This window comes from Octodon degus, unplaced genomic scaffold (assembly GCF_000260255.1).
Source record: "Octodon degus isolate 3935 unplaced genomic scaffold, OctDeg1.0 scaffold00008, whole genome shotgun sequence".
Classification (NCBI taxonomy): Eukaryota; Metazoa; Chordata; class Mammalia; order Rodentia; family Octodontidae; genus Octodon; species Octodon degus.
In genome coordinates, this window is record NW_004524584.1 from 9,040,366 (window position 1) to 9,059,359 (window position 18,994).

General features: G+C 41.6%; 1 protein-coding gene across 1 annotated transcript in view; it reads left to right on the plus strand.

Moving 5' to 3' along the window:
* Acad11 (acyl-CoA dehydrogenase family member 11) overlaps positions 1–13,911 on the plus strand; it is a 109,966-nt gene extending 96,055 nt beyond the window's left edge. The window contains exons 18-20 of the mRNA XM_004625215.2: positions 4,205–4,321; positions 5,491–5,600; positions 13,411–13,911. The gene's annotated coding sequence lies outside the window, so the exon portion shown is untranslated. The remainder of the gene's footprint in view (positions 1–4,204; positions 4,322–5,490; positions 5,601–13,410) is intronic.
* Positions 13,912–18,994: the final 5,083 nt, after the last annotated feature.

Consider the following 18,994-nt stretch of genomic DNA (forward strand, 5'->3'; position numbering starts at 1 on the left):
GTATACCCTAATTTTCTGAGTTCTGTTATTGAATATTATAGGTGTGTAAACTCAGCAAAATATTCTAAAAGAGTCCAGTAGACCATAATAGCATTGGGACTTCTGTTTAACTGGCAAAACATTGTTTTGAAGTCTTTCTCTACAACCCTCAACGTTGGATTCCATAATATTATGATGGATTTAATTTATCAAGCCTCAAAACATCACAACTAGAACAGTATGATGTTCCCTCTCCAGCTTGGCAGAGCTGCCTAACTAATATAATGCTATAGTAGGATTGGTAGATTTGCACTCATCTGTAAAGCTAACGGCATAAATGTGAAATACTTAATACAAGCGTGAAAAGGAGAACTGTGAATCTTCATTTCTAACATTAACCTAACTTTCTATATTGGATCAATATGTTCAGGTGATGTTGAAAATGGTAACCTACTTAATTTAAATGTTCAATATTTAATTATAAGGTTTACATCAAAACCAACATTTTGGGGGCCGCAGAGATGGCTCAGTGGAATAAGCACTTCCCTGGAAGTGCAAGGGCCTGAGTTCAATCCCCGGTTTCCACCAAAAACAAACAAACAAACAAACAAAAAAACATTTTACACATGCACTTTTTCAAGGCATAAAGGTTATATTCTAGATAATGTGATGGTTTCCTGACACCCATAATGCAAGTAATAATGTAATTTAGAGATGAGACTGTTATTGCTCTATGGGAAATGCATTTAAATTTAGACTTTTTTTATTAAGCCAGAATACAGACCTAGTAAGTTTGACATATTCATTGAGCTATCTTTAATATTTCTTCTAAAAAACAGGCTATGTTTGTGTCAGTGGTAAAAATTTCTATATAGAATCTACTTCTTCAGTCTAATCCCATTTTTTAAAAAAACGTTTACTATTATATTACATAGTAAGTCTAAGTCAGTTAACACTCTGAACACTTGCTTTCCCCTAAGTTCTAGCTAGGTAAAGCACTCCAGGTTTTACTTGAATTGTTTCTACAAAACTGCTATTGCTTCTAGGTTTTTGTTTTTTTAAACGAATAGAATATCTTCCACAAATTTCTATACTATGTGTCAAGAAAAGCAAGCCGGCACCTCCGTAATTACGAGATCGCCGAGGCAGCATTTGAGCTTTTCCTTGTGAGCCGATGAACGTGAGATGTGAATACTCTCAGCGCTGTGAACAGCAGCTCAGCGAGGCCTGGAGCCCGAGTCTGTCCAGAATGGACACCCACCTTGGGATCACCTTACAGATAAATGAGCACTGAAACGTCAGCCAAAGAACCACAGTGTATTCTACCTTTAACTTTTTGTAAACTGTGCTGGATGGATAACTTCAGTTCTACCACAAGGTTGATATATTTCAATGTTCTAAAAACATCAGTATTAATTTTCAGTTGACAGAGGTAACCTAACCAACTATCATTATTTTTGGTACTAAGAGATATACCTTTCAAGTCAATAAAATTATTGAAAGGCAAAAAAAGAAGATACAGTAGTCATGTTTATCTCCTCAAACATCACTTTTTATAATAAAAAACATGAAAAATCCTTTCTCCTACCTGTTATTTGGAAATATACAGTACACTATCAGTATCTATAACTAGCCTACTGGGCAGTAAAACATTGGAACATATTTCTTCTAAGTGTCCTTAGTACCCACGAGTCTGCTGTTGCGCCTCTCGCCCTTCCTCCTTCCACCCTTCTCCAGCCTCGTAACCATTACTGCGCTGTTCGCTGCTAGTTAGGTGCTCTTTCATCTGTGTCAGTGAGGCACATGGACCTGCACTTCCCTTTCCCATGTCACCTTTCTATAGTTCTAGCACACTAGCTTTACAAAAGATTTAGGAAATGTTCTATATCTTTTAGTTTCTAGAAGACATTGTCTACAACCGATGTTGACTTTTCTTTGAAGATTTGGTAGACTTCTCCTGTGATAGTCTGGGCTAGGAGATTTGGGAGATAGAGAAGGATAATAAATTTCCAAATCAATTCCTTGAATATTTTATATTGGTAGCTTTTTTGTTAGAGAAAGTATTCACTTTGCCTAAGATATCAGTTTTATGTATTTAGTCACTGGAAGATTTTATTATCAAGATTTTTTTCTTTACCGTTTTCCTTATTCTGTCATCAGTTTTATGTATCTTTACTCTTTATTATTTCCTTTTGTTTTGGGGGCATTTTACTGTTCTAAGTTCTTGAGGTGATCACATAGATTTTTGGGATATTTTTCCTCTTATCTATGATATGGATTTTGGTGCTATAAATTTCCCTCAGAACTGTTTTACCTATAGCTCACAGATTTTGAGATGTTCTTCTTTATTTTCATTGAGCTCCATGTATTTTTAATTTCTCTTGAGAGTCCTTGTTTGACCAATGGATTATTTAGAAGTATCTCTCTAAATTTATGAACAGTTTGGTTTTCCTATTTTCTCTATGTTAATTGATTTCTAATTTGATTTTACTATGGTCACAAAACAAACTCTGTATTCAGTTTTTATATTTTTTGAGATTTTTTTTTATGGCCCAGAACAGTTTCTCTTACTATATACCATACGGTCTCTTGAAAAGAATGTGTGTTCAGCTATTGTTGGGTGTCCTATAAATGCCTGCTAGTCCTTGTCAGCTGATGGTGGAACTGAGTTCCTCTGTTGCAGCCTTCCTGCATTTTTGCCTAGTCATTCTGCCAGTTCCTGAGAAAGAGGGATATTGAATTCCTGAGAAAGAGGGAGTATTGTAGATGTGTCTATTTGTCTTTTTAGTTCTGTCAGTTTTTTACATTTTTTGGCAGTCATGTTGTTTACTGCATATACATTTAGGATTGCTATATTTTCTTGATAGATTAATTTTTTTATTATTAGTACAATGACAATCTGGTTTTCCTTTGCTCTGATTTGTACTTGATCTAACATTTAATTAGTGTTACATAACATACATTTTCCTTTTTTGTGTTGTTTTTTACTTTTATCTTGTCTGTATTGTATGTAAAGTAAGTGCCTTCTAAACTTGAACAGATGAGCGAGTCATCACAGAGGATAGAAATAGCAAATACGTCAATAGAAGTTCAACAGTGTCAGCCATTAGGGCAGTACCGACTAAAACCACAATCTCTCTGCATGCTGTTACAATTACTAAAGTACTATTGTAAAAATTACTGAAAATGTGTCAGATTTGGGAGTAAGCTAGAACTCTCATATTCTGTTGGTTTGAATGGCAAACGGTACAGCCACCTTGACAAACTAAGTACATTCTGTAAACATTTGCCAACGACCAAATAATTCCATACCTGGTATCTGCCTTAAAAAATGAAAATGTATATATATCCACACAAAAATTCATATACAAATGTTTACAGAAGCTCTACTAATAATTCAGAACTAGAAACAATAGGAGTGAATGAATAAACAAAATGTGATACATTCCTGTCATGGAAGTCTGCCTAGCAATACAGAGAATGGACTCTTCATACACAAAACACTTTGGGTGTAATTCTGAGGTATTAAGCTCAGTGAGTGAAGTCAGTCTCAAAAGAACTGATGCTTAGAAGATGCCATTTATACGACATTCTGGAAAAGGCAAAACTATAGTGATGAAGAACCTATCAAGTAGTGGCCAGAGGTTAGGTGGGGCAGAGGGCATGACCAAAGGAGGCAGCACTAGGAAGCTTTTTGAGGAGAGAACTATTCTGTATCCCATTTGTGAGTATGTTGATGTGTGTGCTACAGTCAAAGAACTCTCCACCAGATAAAAATATAATTGTACACCAATAAGTGCTAACACAATGAGGGGTTGCTGGATCATCTTCACTCTGTGCCTGGGAATGTGCAATTTGATGATAACCAGGGCCCCTGCTGCTGCCATCCCACCAGGTAAAGCGAAGGCAGGTGGCACAGTGTTCAGGAGGGCTGATGGGTAATTTGACAGTAGGACAGTCACTCAGTTCAGCAATCTTGACTTTGGGCAATAAGATATGCAAGTAAATTATCTTTCTAAACAAACACGGTTCCTTTCTAAACTGTTCCAATTCTAACTCCACAGGTATGTGGCTAGGCTGGTACAAATCAACTTGTTTACTTGAAAATCTGTACAGTAGGGCATACAAACAGTCATCAGGCTAACAAGTGTGTTCACCAATCTGTAGACTGTGTGACATGTGGATGTCAGACACCAGCTTATCTCCTTCCTTTGTTCCCATACAGGAGGTGGTGGCACACTGGATCGCTGAAAGTCGTATTGCCATTGAGGAGATCCGCTTGTTAACCTTAAAAGCTGCCCACAACATAGATACTCTGGGCAGTGCTGGTGCTAGGAAAGAGGTGAGGCACACTGGACCATCACTGCAGAGGCTTCTTGTTTCTCCCAGCCTTTGGGCGTTGTGGGCTTCATGGCACCTTGAACGTACCAAGCACATTAGAAGCTCCTGTGTGATGTTGGTTTAAAGACTCTAAATGAGCCTGGTATGGTGCTGCATGCCTGTAATGGCAACCACTCAGTAGGCTGAGGCAGGAAGATCACAAATTTGGGGCTAGCCTGAGCAACTGAGACCCTGTCTCAAAATAAAGAATAAAAATGTACACATGTACCAACTCCCCACACTGAATGTTACCATTGGGTATTGCAAACAGGTACTAATTAAAATTAAAAAAGAATGAAACTTACAAGTAGCTAAAAAAAGAAAGAAGGGCTAGAATGCAACTTAGTGGCTTCTCTAGCATGTAATTGGTCCTGGGTTCACTCACTCGTACCACACCCCAAAAGCAAAATCATAAGTGTCTCTCACTTGCTAGCTTTCCTTTCACTGTGCTACTTCAAGGAGTGATTTTCGCAGCGTGGAATATCTTCAGCACTCTTGGGATGCAGCAAGGAAAGGAGAAATGCTAGGCACACCACAGAGCTGGCATTCATAGTAACCGCTACCCACTTTTTGCGGGCCTTGGACCACGAGCAGAGTATTGAACCTTTCTGCCCTGGCTCTGGGGTTCTCGTGGGGAGTTACCTAAATACAAAGGATGATTCTGCCATGAAGTAAATATTTTATGAAAGACTCCTGATGTCCTCTGCCTTCTTATGTTCTGGCTTATATGGATTCAGGACACAATCATTTTATTCTTAAAAAACTCATAAAATTGCAAAGGCAAAACTGCTGAGTGGAGCAGAGGCCCTCACACTGTTTTTATGACCTTGAATGTGATGAGTGTGACCTATGAACTCCCTGAAATCCTTTTGGAAGGAAGGCTGGTTACAAATAAAAGAATAAAATGTGATTTGGAAGAGATTCCCTTTTTTAAAAAGTCTGTATTGACTGAAATATAAGCCATTAGCTGCATGCATTTCAGCAGATCTCTTTGTTGGCTATTAAGTGGTGACGGGTGTGGGAAAGTTCCCTTGTTTCAATTCACAGAGAAAAAATAGAGATTATATCAAATTCTGGCTCGCTGTATATAGTCTAAGAAAGCAGCATGCTCTTCCTCTTCTGCTTATGTAGATTGCAATGATCAAAGTGGTGGCTCCCCGGGCTGTCTGCAAGATCATCGACCGAGCCATGCAAGTATGTGGCGGTGCAGGCGTCTCCCAGGACTACCCACTGGCGAACATGTGAGTCCATGGCATTGCCTGGCATCTGCTTCTGATGGATGTGGGATTTCAAAATCTGTCCATGACATACACACAGATATGTGTCAACTAAAGATGAAATAAGATCTACAGATGCCTTGACACTAGCAGTTGAGGAAGAAAAATAAAGCTAAGAGCTGACTATAAAATGTAACTGAGGCTAAATGAAGTGATACGGGGACTGTGGCGTGGCATTCAGCCTCAAGGCAGAGTCGCTGTTAGGAACACAGTCACCATCTTATGCCTGTGTGCTCACTTGTACACTAAGGCAACCCTCTGGGGGTTCCCAAGACACAGCGTGGTTTCACCCAGAAACAGAGGAGAGGGCCCACAGCCAGAATGTGTTCACTGGGTCAGGGTGCCAGTCCCCGGGGCTGCAGGTCGAATTGCACCCGTGCATGCTGTGGCTGTTCTGTGTCCTGGTCCTGATTCCTGGAAGACAAGGGACATTGACATATGCTCACTCTGTCTCTACATACAGCCATAGTGCCACCTCGTCTCTTATGACAGAGGTAGTAGAGTTGTATACCCTGTCAATTTCCTATTGTAAAGAATTAAATACAGTGTCCTGCTATTTGCTGCCTGTGGCTTACTAAAATGTCTTAGTTGTAGCAACTTCTGGCAACATAGCAAATCCCACTGTGCCTTGCCATTTAAGATCCTACTTTCTGGGGTTGGGAACTTCGTTTTCTTAGTAACTCATAGCAATTGCACATCTCAGTAAGGTTTCCATACATGCTTACAGTGTGCACTGATCCAATGCAACCACACTCTTTGTGTCTCTCTACTGCCCACTTCCTAATCCTTATTAAGCAAGATTCTACTTTCAGGTCAACCTGTTTTAGTTACCAAATATGAGAGACCATGTGGTATGTGTCTTCCTGTACCTGACTTCATATAATGTGTACCAGTCCCACTCGTCTTGCTACAAAGGATAGTGACACAGGGAGGAAAAATGATCTCGGGTGGGTGACCTCCAAATGATACAGGGAACCTCCAAATGACATAGGGAAAAATGATCTCCCGACCTGAGCTGCACACGTTCGTGTTCTCTAAAACTGAAGAATGAATTTTAGGAACAAACAGAGGTTATAAGCAGAATATATTTATTGAGGGAAAGAAAGCTCCTGTCCAAGCGAGGGACAGGAGGGGGGCCCGAGTGGTTGTCCCCGGGAAACTGTCTCTTCCAGGGACTTTTATAGTATAAAACCATGCAGTGAGGTGGGTCTAAGTTGGTGGAGAACATGGGAACTTGCTTAGGTGGGTGTGGGGTGGGACAAAACTATGGTCAATCAATGGGATTACAAGCGCCATTGCTCAGGTAAAAATGATTAAGTACAGGAACAAATGGGGAAGCAAGGCATATAGCAAGCAGGAATGAATGTAGAACAGGACTTTATCAGGTAGCCATCCAATAATAGTCAGATTAATGATTCTTCTGGTTCCCTCAGGGTGATGATCAATCTCGCATGCCAGTCTTTAGGAAGGCTGGCATTTGTTTGATATTTGGTCTTTAGGTCTGGCCCGTGGTAGGAGCATCCCTCCCTCCCATAGTTGCAAAATATTGGGACTTCTGTGTTATCTCTTTTGAGAGCCTGGCCCTGCCAGACTGCCTTAAATATTTCTATCTAACTCAGCTGCCTGCAACAATAGGACTTCCTTCTTTATGGCTGAATGATGATAGAGCATTCAGTGGGTATCTGCACCACATTTTCTTTGCCCACTCATCTGTTAATGGCACCCAGCCCATCTTTATCTTAGCTATTGTGAGTAATGTTCAGTAAATATGGACACGCAGGTTTCTCTTTGATATGCAGCTTCCATTGTCTTTGGATGTATACCCACAAGTGGGAAATACAGCACACAGTAGATTTATTTTCAACCTCCATACTTTATAATGACTGTACTAATTTATATTCCCACCAAAAGTATATAGAAGTTCCTTTTTCTTGACACACTTGCCAGCATTTGTTATATATATATATATATATATATATTATATATATTTATATATAAATATATATAATATATATATATTTTCTTCTTTATAGTAACTATCCTAACTGGAGTGAGATGGTACCCCATTGTAATTTTGATTTTGATTTGCATTTTCCTGATGGCTAATGATAATGAGCATGTTTTTCATAAATTTTTTAGCTGTCTATAGTTATTCTTTGGGGAAGTATCTATTAAGATGATCTTTTTTTTTTTTTGATGGAACCAGGAATTGAACTCAGGCCCTTGTGCTTGCCAGGGAAGTGCTTATTCCACTGAGCCATCTCCCCAGCCCCGTTCCATTTTTAACTGGATTACTTTTGTTGATGTTAAATTTTTGAGTTCTGTGTATATTCTGGATACTAACTAGCTGTGAGACGAAGAGTTGGCAAATATTTTCTCCCATTCAGTGTGTGTCTTTTCTCTGCTGTATGTTTCCTTTGCTGTGCAAGGCTTTTCACATGTAACTTGTCAGTTTCTGTTGTTTACTGCACTGTTGAGGTCCTATCTGGACACTCATTGCCTGTACCAATATCTTCAGTGTTTATCCTTTGTTTTCTTCCAATAGCCTCAGACTTTCTGGTTTTGCATGTAAGTCTTTGACCTGGTTTTGATGTTTGCACATGGTGGAACATAATAGCAGTCTAATTTCAGCCTTCTGCTTTGGGTGTCCAGCTTTCTCAGCACCATTTCTTCCGTGTTTTTTTGCCACTTTGTGGAGCATCACCGGGCTGTGGAGGCCTAAGTTTACTTCTGGGATCTCTGCTTCGTCCACTGCTCTCTGTATGTTTGTATAGCAACATCGTGCTGGTTTGTTACTATGGCTCTGGAGTAGGTCATGCATCAGATAACATGATGTGTCTAGGTTTGTTCTTTTTGCTGAAAATGGCTTTGGGTCTTTGAGGTCTTTTATGCTTCCATATGTATGTTAGGATTATTTTCTCTAGTTCTGTGGAGAAAAAATGTCACTGGTATTTTGATGGGGATTGCACTGCATCTATAGATTGCTTTGGGTTGTTTGGCTATTTTAATAATATTTTTTCAGTCTCTGAACATGAGAAGTCTTTCCATAGTTATTGTTCTCTTCAATGTTTTTCATCATCCTTTGTAATTTTTTTTTTCTGTAGAGGTCTTTTTTCATTTCCTTGGTTAAATTTATTTATGCATTTTTGTAGCTATTGTGAATGATGTTGCTTTCTTTTTATTTCACTTAGGAAACTTACCACTGACAAAAAGAACAGCTTTGGATTTTGTATTCCACTAAATTTGTGTATCAATTCTAATAGTTTGTTTGTTTGTTTGTTTGTTTGTTTGTTTGAGGGGGGATCTGTCCATTTTTCTATGAATAGGACCGTAGTATCCTTTGTAAATAAAAAAAGATAAATTTGACTTCTTCCCCTCTATTTATATGCATTTGTGTCATTCTCATGCCTAACTACTCTGGCTAAAACTCCTAGAAGTGGGCTGTGACTGAGGACAACTCAATCTGTTCCCACTCTCCGAGGAAATGCCTTGACTTTTTCCTATTTAGTAAGATGCCATCTGTGGATGTGTTATTTATGACCTTATTTTATTGAGGTATGATCCTTTACACCTTATTTGTTCAGGCATTTTAGTGACTGAATTTATCAAATGCTTTTTCTGCTTCTGTTTAGATAGGGTTTTGATCATTCTGTTTACCTGCTGTATTAGGTTTCTTGATTTGCATATACTGAGTCATCCTTGCATGCCTAGGAGGAAAGTAACTTGACTGATATTTTGATGTGCTGTTGAATTTATTTTCTAGTATTCTGTTGTATGTGTGATTATCAGGGATATTAATTTATATTTCTTTGTTGTGTTGGCCTCCCGTTTTGATAAAAGTATAATGCTGACTCATAGAATGACTTTGGAATACTTTGAGGAAAAAAATGGCATTATTTCCTCCTTACACAATTGGTAAAATAGGGGTGGGGATATAACTTAGTGGCACAGTGCCTGCCTGGCAAGCACAGGGTCCTGAGTTCAATTCCCAGTACCCAAAACACAATTCACAAGTGAGTAAAATTCACAAGTGAGTCTTGTTTGTTGCGAGACATTAGGGTGAGTGTGTGTGTGCACATGCTAGGAACAGAACCCAGAGCCTCACATGTACTAGCAAAGCACTGTACCACTGAGCTGTACCCCAGTCCTGCAAACCTTCTCTTTATGACTCAACCTCATTACTGTCCATTGATGTATTCATGGTTTTATGCATTCTTTATTCAATTTTATGGATTATATTCCTGTAACTGATTTCATTCTTAAGTTATATATTCTTTTTATAGAATGTATATTTCTATATTCTCTGTTTTTCCTCTCATTTTTATGTTTGATGGTTTATGGTATTGAAATGTTAGATTATTTTCTGTTTTTCTTTTGTGTAACCTACTTTTCTGATATGATAGTATACTTTTGCCTACTTTGCAGAGATGGTAGTTACCTTTGCTTCACCTCTGGCTGTAGTCCTGCTATAAGCATCTTTATCAAGGCTGATCTGGTGGTCATGTGTTTCCTCAGGCTTTGCTTGACTTGAGAGGTCTTTTGTGATCCTTCACTTCTTAATATTCTTTATTAAGTATAAAAATCTGAGTATAGATATCTTGGTTGGCAGTTATTTTTTATAAGGACTTAGTATATGTCTTTCTCTTCCCTCCTGGCCTTAAGAGTCCCTGCTGAGAAATCTGCTGTTAATCACTCAATAATGCTTTTCTCTTGCAGATTTTTAAATGATTTCCTTGTTTCATACTTTAACAGCTTCACAGCGAAGTGCCTTGGAAAAGATCTTCTCTGGTCATGTTTATTTGGGTCCTCTAAACCTCCTGAACATGAATACCCATAACTTTCCCAACATTAGTTTTTTGCTAGGAATTTTTTATGCCCTTTATTCCTTGCATTCAGATATTACCAAACTATGGATGTTTGTTCATTTAATACTGTCCCTAGAGTCTTGAAATTCATTCTGTTTGTGTCTGTTTTGCTGTGTGTGTGTGTGTGTGTGTGTATTGTTTTTTTCCTACTTGATCTATTTTGTTGTTGAGGCTTTCAACTGTGTTATTTGTTTGACTTATTTTTTCATTTCTAAGAGTTCTCTTTCATTTTCAAGATCTCTATTTCCTTCTCTACTTCTCTTGTTTCCTTGCTGAATTTCTCATCTGAACATCTGCTGATTTCACCTGATTTCATTTAACAATCTGTCTGTATTCTCTTAGGCCTCATTAAATTTTTTATCATTATTCATTCTTTTAATTTTTCCATCAGGTATTTCTTTCTTGTTTTTTAATGTATTTTGTACAGGGTCTTACTATACAGCTGGAACTCATAGTGACCCTATTCTCAGCTTCCCCAGCACTAGGATTACATGTGTGTGCCACCATGTCTAGACTCAGTGGCCGGCCTGGAGACGGGTCCAGCATAGCATATGGTGTCGGGGATCAAACTGTGGTCCCTGTGCTTGCCTAAGCAAATGTTTAGTCTGCTGAGCTATCTCACTGTCCCTCCATCAGGTATTTCATCTCAATTTCTTTGGGATCTTTGGCAGAAAAATCATTTTGTTCTTGTGGAAGTATCATATTACCTGGCTTTTTTTTTTTTTTTTTGTCTGTTCCTGCATTGAGATTTGTACATCTGTTGTATTAGTTACATCTACAATAGTGCTAGTTAAATTTCAGTAGCTGTGACAAAACACCTGAGTTAATGAAGATAAAGGAGGAAAAGTTTATTTTGGCTCACTCTTTCAGAGGTCTCAGTTCATGGTCAGCTGACTCTATTGTTTTAGGGCCTTTTAGCAAGGCAGAAGGAAGGCTTAGTGGGACAACACAGCTCATTCGTGATGGCCAGAAGGAGTTAAGGAAGGAGGAGATAAAGGAGACACAGTCCAGGGATGAGCTGTGGCCTTCCGAGGCATGTCTCCACTGACTCATCTCTTCCAGCTGGGTTCCACCACTTCTCATTCTTGTCACCAGCTTGGGACCAACCCATCCACACATGAGCCTTTAGATTCCAGATCCAACTGTAACCATCGCTTTTGTGGGCTGGCCTTTGCAGCAAGTGGATTTCCTCTGAAATATTTTGGAGTGTGGCTCTAAATAGAGAAGTGTTGGCTTTATTCCTAGCTTGGCATTTAGTTTCCTTATAGATTCCTTGGCTGTGGTTAATAACTATGGACAGAATGTGTACTGTGTTGAAATCAGGAAACCTACTTCTGTGGACCATGCTATAGTGAGGACATTCTAGCACTTGGAGCAGCTTTGGCATAGACAATAGGTGCTCTCTGTAGGACTTCTACTTTGGGAGTGGTGATCCTACTAGGCAGTGGGGATTTCCTCAGGCACTGTTGATTTTAGCTCTGCTACTAGCAAGGCCCCTGGCACTGATGGCCACAGCAGAAGCAAGAAGAATGTGTCGTCTGAGTCAGTGGTTCACAGCCAGATGTTGCGTGGGAGGTGGTGGCAGGAAGCACAGTACCAGCTCTGTGACATTCTCATCCACTTCTGACAGTAATGTGTGGCAGGACAAGGTTTGGAACATGGAAGTGGCAGGAGCCATGGGAATGCAGTGGTAGCAGGAATCTCAATGTTCCTCTCTGCTTTGGGGGCAGTGCACACCTGGGGACAGTGGGCACCAGCTGGAGCCAAGGTTTGTTTCACACAAACCCTTTATCTAGGGTGAGTGTCTGGGAGAACTGGCTGGATCCAGGTAAAGTTTCTCTGAACCTTATTTTAACTTGCACCTCTGGGGACAGAGTGACAGCCAGAGTCAGAGTTGCCTAAAGCCCTTTTGTCATGCCCTCTGCACAGCAGAGCAGAAGGAACCATGGTATCCCCACCCTGCCGCATTACAAACCAGAATCTGAGCACCATGTAGAGGGAAAGGTATGGGAACTTGGAGCACTTGCCTTCAGTTCTGGCTCAGACCCGAGGCCATGGGTCTGACCCAGTCTTGATCTCAGCAGGCAAGTGGTCTTGTCCCTTGGTTCTCAAGAGACCACTTTCCTCTGTATTTTGTTAACTGTCTCCCTAATAATATGCAGGTCCCCAGTTGGGGTTGGACCACAGTTATTCTGCTGGACTAAGTTGGATTCATAGGACAGCTAGCCCCAAAGCCAGAGCAGCAGAGGCCCACAGATGTGGCTGCGCAGGGGCTTCTGAGCCCCAGAGCAGTCTAAGTCCTGACAATAACTCCCTTCCCAAGATGGCTCCTGGGTACAGGAGGCTGAGGTGAGATCCTCTCCAAAGTAGGTGTGTAGAGACTTCAAATTGCTTCCCTAAGTACTTACCTCACAGACTGCAAACCTGTGAGGCTTATAAAACCCTCCAGTAGCTAGGAGTGGAATGCCAGTGTGCATTCTGGTAGGCTCTGCAAGGGCGGTTCCTTTCATTTCCACCTCTGCAAAGAGCAACTCCCCTCCTCTAGCTGTGTAGCAGGGTGTGTTGTCCCTTACTGTGCTGTCATCCCACCTTTCTTCTCAGTCTCCAGTCTCCGATTTCCAACGTTCTTTTTGGTCCCTCATCTCAAAATGCAGCTTTGTACCTGTACATTGGTTCTTTGTGGAAGAGGAGGAGGTGAGCGTTAGGGACCTCTGTTCAACCATCTCTAAACTCCCAAGTTGGGAATTTTAAAATGGCATCCTGGAAGCCCTTTAGCTTTCTTCCTTGATTTGCCTTACATTCTTTGTTTTAGTGGGATCCATATTGTCATGGTTTAGAATTAACACAGTAAAATGGCACATTCATCTTTGATGACTTCCCCAACGCCCGCTTGTTTGGTTTTTCCCCAGGTATGCCCTAACACGAGCTCTGCGCATAGCAGATGGGCCTGATGAAGTCCACCTCTCAGCAATTGCAAAGATGGAGCTTCGGGAACAAAGCAAAAGGTTGAGCGCCAGGATGTGAGAGTAGTGCTGCCATGCTGGGGGCGGAGGGCTCCGGCCCCCAGCCTTAATCAGCTTCCGCACTGGAGCATCCTGGGGGTGTGAGCAGAGGGCAGTTCCTCAGCTGCGGTGAAGATTTTGCTGTCTGTTTTGTTCAGTGGTTTTGTTATTTCCAGACTCACAGAGATATATGTTAAATCAGACAGACCAGAGCTGTTGTCTCAGGCCTGGCCCTTCAACGGGACAGCATCCCAGTGACAAGATCATGGAAGAAATTGAGAGCTATTTCTAAAGTATAAGCATAGCAAATGGTCCACATTTTGATTTTCAGGACTTATTTACAGAAGTAAATAACTCAAAATATTTCCTCTTGTTTTGAAAAACATAGCTGGACCCCCTTATTATATTTTTTTTCCGGTGGAACCAGGGATTGAAGTCAGGCCCTTGGCCTTGCCAGGCAAATGCTTATTCTACTGAACTATTTTCCCGATTGGACCCCTTTTTAATACTGGGTTTGAGGAGTTAATTTAACACTGCATAGTATTTGCACAAGAAAAAGGCACAGGACTGATTTGGTTTAGAATTCATTATAAGCCTCTTCATAATCGAGTAGGGAACAGCAATGTATTAAATCTGAATGGCTTAAAAGTTTATAAGAATACAAAATTTTATGAGAAAATTTAAGAATCATTTAAATTATTTTAAAAATGTGGAGAAAAGTGAAGAACTTGAGGTCATATTGTTACGAGACGGAGGCTGTCCACTCTGGAAGATTCCTGCTAACAGCAGGGTCCTGTGCAGACCCCCTCGTAGCTCCAGCCACAGCGCAGAGCTGCTGGCTGCAGGTGACTCGAGCGCCTGACTGTGTGTCAGTGAGGAGGGTGAGTTTTAATTTGAAAAAACTGTAACTTAAATAATAAGTCTCAACTGAGTTATTGGGAAAACTTTTAAGGATTCTTGGAAGGAGGTAGATATGTCAATCTACTTTTTCACCTGTAAGACTTATGAAATGTAGGTACAGATAGAGTATTTTGAATCAAAATTTGGCATTCAAATAAAGTGTAAAATATATATCATATCTTGAAAATTTAGCATGAGGAATGCAAAACATCTTACACCTTTTATATTGATTACCTATTGAAATAATGAATTAAATAAAAAATTATTAAGGTTAATTACTCCTGTTTCTTGTTACTTTTTTAGTGTAGATGTCATGGGAGCTGATAACTGTAAATATGAGTTTTATTCCTAAAAACATTCGTATTTTGAGAAAGCATACACATCAGGCGGTCTCACTGACGTCCAAGTTCTTTGTCAAGATTTACACTTTGTGGGGTGAGTGTGGAAGAGGGAAGCAGGACTCTGACAGAGCCCTGAGTTCTGACCCCTAGGGCTACTGTGCGCTCTGTGGCACCTTTGTACCTTGCTGTACCTCATTTTTCCTCCTATACATCGGGATCAATTTTTTTTATCCTGAAGGCCCATTACCTACCTAGAGTTTATTGTGAGGATTACTGACGCCATGGAGAAGCACCTTGAAATTTGTGGAACACAACAAATTACTTCATAAGGTCCTATTTGAAGAAAATAGAGCCTACAACCCACACTATTTTACCTTATTAATAATTTTAAAAGTTGTGACTTAGAAGAAATAAGGATGTTTTAAAGGTAATCGGAATTAAAGGTTATATCTAGTTTTCATACTCTTGTGGTAATTTTCTCCTCTGCTTTTCAGGAAAGGTGGCTGAATGGGTTGTGTGTCAGCTAATCATGCCATGCACCTAGCCATCCCAAGGCAAGTTGCCCCATGCTATTCATACTTACCTCTTTCTCTACCTTTAATTTATCAAGGTAAAGTCATATTTAACAGAACTACAAAAAGGTTGTAATTCATATGACTCACTGCTAGGCAGCTCTGAACCACCACTGGTCCTGTCCTGCAGCATGGGGCAATTCTATCAGGTGGTACCAGCTTCTGGGTGAGAACCACCAGAGGCACAAGCCTGGAGAACAGGTAAATGTTTTTGGTACCAAGAATCAAACTTAGGACCTTGCCCTTGCCAGTCAGGTGCTTATGCTGCAGAGCTATCTCCTCAGCCCATGGTTTTTTATTTGAAAGAGAAGAACTCCAAATTGCAACAATAGAAGATAAAGGGCCCTTTGCTCTGGTGACAGTGAGTAAATTGACTGACTAAATTCTTGAGCTTCCGGCCAGCTCCAAGGTTCCATCTCCTCAGCTTGTCATCAGGAGTCACTGAGCACAGTCTACTCATGACAGTCGCTGAGTTTGCCATGTGTTTGAAGCCACATGGTTTTAAAATGAAAGGTTGCCCTTTATAATAACCACATGGCAGAAAGGGAAGGAAAGAGTTTTCCATTTAGGGCTTCCATCAAGGCCTCTCTGAAATCAGTGACTGGATTAGTTGTGGGAGAGGAAGAGCCTGGAGACAGTAAAACAGGGAAGACAGCCAGAGGCTCTAGGCACAAAGGGTCATGGTCTTTTTTCAGCCAAGCAGGATGCAAAAAGGCATAGCTGTGCTTGTCCAGGGAGAAGCCACTTAAGGATCTCTCACATGGGACATTTTGGATTCTAAGAACACGCAACTGTGGAGATTCTGATTTCCATGCTAACCTGTGGTTATTTTTAAAGGTTTCCCTGGGCCAGGGTAGCGGCACTGCAGTTGCTCCCAGCAGGTGTGGCCCACCTACCCTGGGCATGCTCGTATTTTGTTAAAGAGCACTACAATGGGTAACATGCAGTCAGTCTGACATCGTGTGTGGGTACTTACTGGGTGAGCTGCACGAGGCTTGCCTTCACGCTGTTCTTGAATCAAGCTACGGCAGTGTGTGGGAAGTTCTGAAGGCAGGCATTTCTCACCCAGGTTTGCTAAGGGATTTAAAGCAGAAAAATTCTTAAGGATGTTATCAAGTGAATTGCATTTATGAAAATGTCTGCTATGAAAAATACCTCTTTCAGGCGATCTGACAGCCTTGTTTCCTGGTTCCTGAAGGGAGGAGGCAGATGATCGGGGTCTCCGTCAGCCCTCCTGCCCTGTGTCTGTCTGTGACATGCATGCTCCACTCTTTCTTTGGCCTTCCTTACTGCAGTGATCCCCAGCAGGACCTCTGGTCTGTTCTCACGACAGGATGGCCAGTTGCCACCACCCCTTCGTTGTCTTCCTTAGGCCGAGTTCGGAGTTCTTGTTCAGGGGACGGTGTTCCATCTGTGCTTCTCCCTGACACCTCTCCGATCTCACCCACGTGGCTCTGCCCCAGTGTCCTCACTGCGGTTCCAGGTCATGGAGCCTTGGTTCTTACTGTCTGCCCCGCCCGGGAAGATGTGAGAAGCCACTTGCCCAGACGTGCTTTCCTGACCTCTGTGCTACTCTGCACTGTGCACGCTGTCCTCTGCTGCCTCGCCACCCGTCTGTTCTCACGGCACTTGCACTCTAGCATTTCTGGTCAGTTTATTTGTGTCTGTCTTCTTGCAGGAATATGAACCCCACATTTACCCTCCAAATTCACTCATCCTGCTTTTTCTGTCCTAGTGTCTCCTTCATTATTGGAACCATAACCGGCATCCTTACTCCACACATGTGCTCATATTTAGGGGTCAAGAAAAGGCAGAGAAAAGCCCCTGGTTCCCAGATACCACGAGGCGTTTAAAAAGAATGAGTGAGTGGATGAATGAGTGAACACAGTGCTCTCCTGACAGCTGGTGTACAGCAGGCAGCTGGCTAAAAGCATTTATAGATCTACAAAGAGAACAGCTAAAGCCTGAGCCCCACTGCATGAACTTTTTCCTGATGTCTAATCAGCCAAAGACACACAGGGAAGCCAGGATACCTAAGAGAGATAAAACTACTTCTGGTGATTGTCAGCGTTTTCCACTGACAATCAGGATTCTGGGAAGTGTCCTCCCTTAATAAACAGCAGACAGAGAACATTTAGGATGTTTGATTCTCCCATACTATTTTTCTTTTTAAGCATCTTTCTCACCATGCTGACGATGGGTTCTTTGGGAAGAAACCCATGTGCATTTTTTTGTGTGTTTATGATAAGTCCTGTGAAACTGGGCTCTCCTGAGCCTTATCTCCAACAGCAAATAGGTGCGGAAGTGATGGGTGATGATTTGTCCTGAAGCACCTGCTCTGGGGATCTATGTCATAAATGCCAGTAAAATGAAGAGCCACATGGAAGGCAGCTTTACCCAGCACTTCATACCTACTGGGTTGATGGCTGGTTACAACTTCTGATATTTCTATTTTTTAGATGGGTGAAAGTGGAGATCACAGGTGCCCACCTCCCACCTCCACCTCCTCTCTCTGATCCAGTTTCTCCTCTTTGCCTTCTGCACACCAGCTGCACTGGCCTTCTGTTCCTCCCATACCCCAGATCTTTTCCTACCTTGGGGTCTTCGCACAGGTATCTGGGTGTGACTTGAAAGCTCTCTCCCTACTCCCTGTCCTCAAGCTCTTCTCCTTTTCTGCAAATGTAAGTTCATAGGGACTCCCTATGTGACCACCCAGCTACATCTAAGACCTCCCCACACACAGACACACAGACTCCTCTGCTTTTTGTTTGCAGGTTTCAAGTGATAATACTGTTTATTTTTCTTTTATTGTTCACTCCTCTCCTGAAAGTATACTTTAGCAGAGAGAGGTTTCTGTTTTGATTGCATCTGTAGAAGCATGTATAATAGGTCCTCCACTCATGGTTCCTGAATGCGTGAATGTTCTCCCACTGCAGAGGGCAGGAATCCCAGGACGTCTGATTATCCCCTACACCACACCTACATTCTCACTGGGCAAGCGCACTTAAGACCTCCAGAAGCAGCTCTTACCCTGATCAGAACTCCCGGAGGAGCCCTGCGTAAACACTGCTCCAGCCTCACCTTTGCAGCCGTAACTTCAGTGGTAACAGCAGTCATCAGGATTCCAGTGCAGTGGGTGTCGGGGGCACAGATTTGCTTCCTAAAAATATCTTGACCAAGTTAGAGTGTTTGGCTGTAATCACTGGGAAGAGACTAGAGACTGCAAGTAAAAATAATCTGAATAATGGAGGGAAAGGGTAAGGATGTCCGAGGATCTCACTAGGGCAGACAGAGATGCAGGTCTCTGCAGCAAGACCACAGCAGCCAGAACAGAATGCAGAGAGGGCCACCCCTAAAAGGTGACCTCCATTTGGCCTTGTCTACTAGTTCTCTGGTCCTTGCCTGGCTTGCTTGGCTCTGAGTGGGCTGGTTTTGGGTTACAAGGCCTGCTGCACGGCTGCCCAAGGAGAAGAGGCCTTCCAGTGCTGAAGAGTGGCACCCAGCACTCAGCTGTGCCTCCACAAAGAACCGAAGAATCAGGCTATAGGTGTACCTTGTGGTAAGCGATAGTGGGCAACACTGGAAATAACCAAGAGTTGGAAGCTTGGCAGGATCCAGAGACCTGGGACAGCAGCATAACAAAAGGGAAAGAATATAATCTTAGTATCTACCACCCTA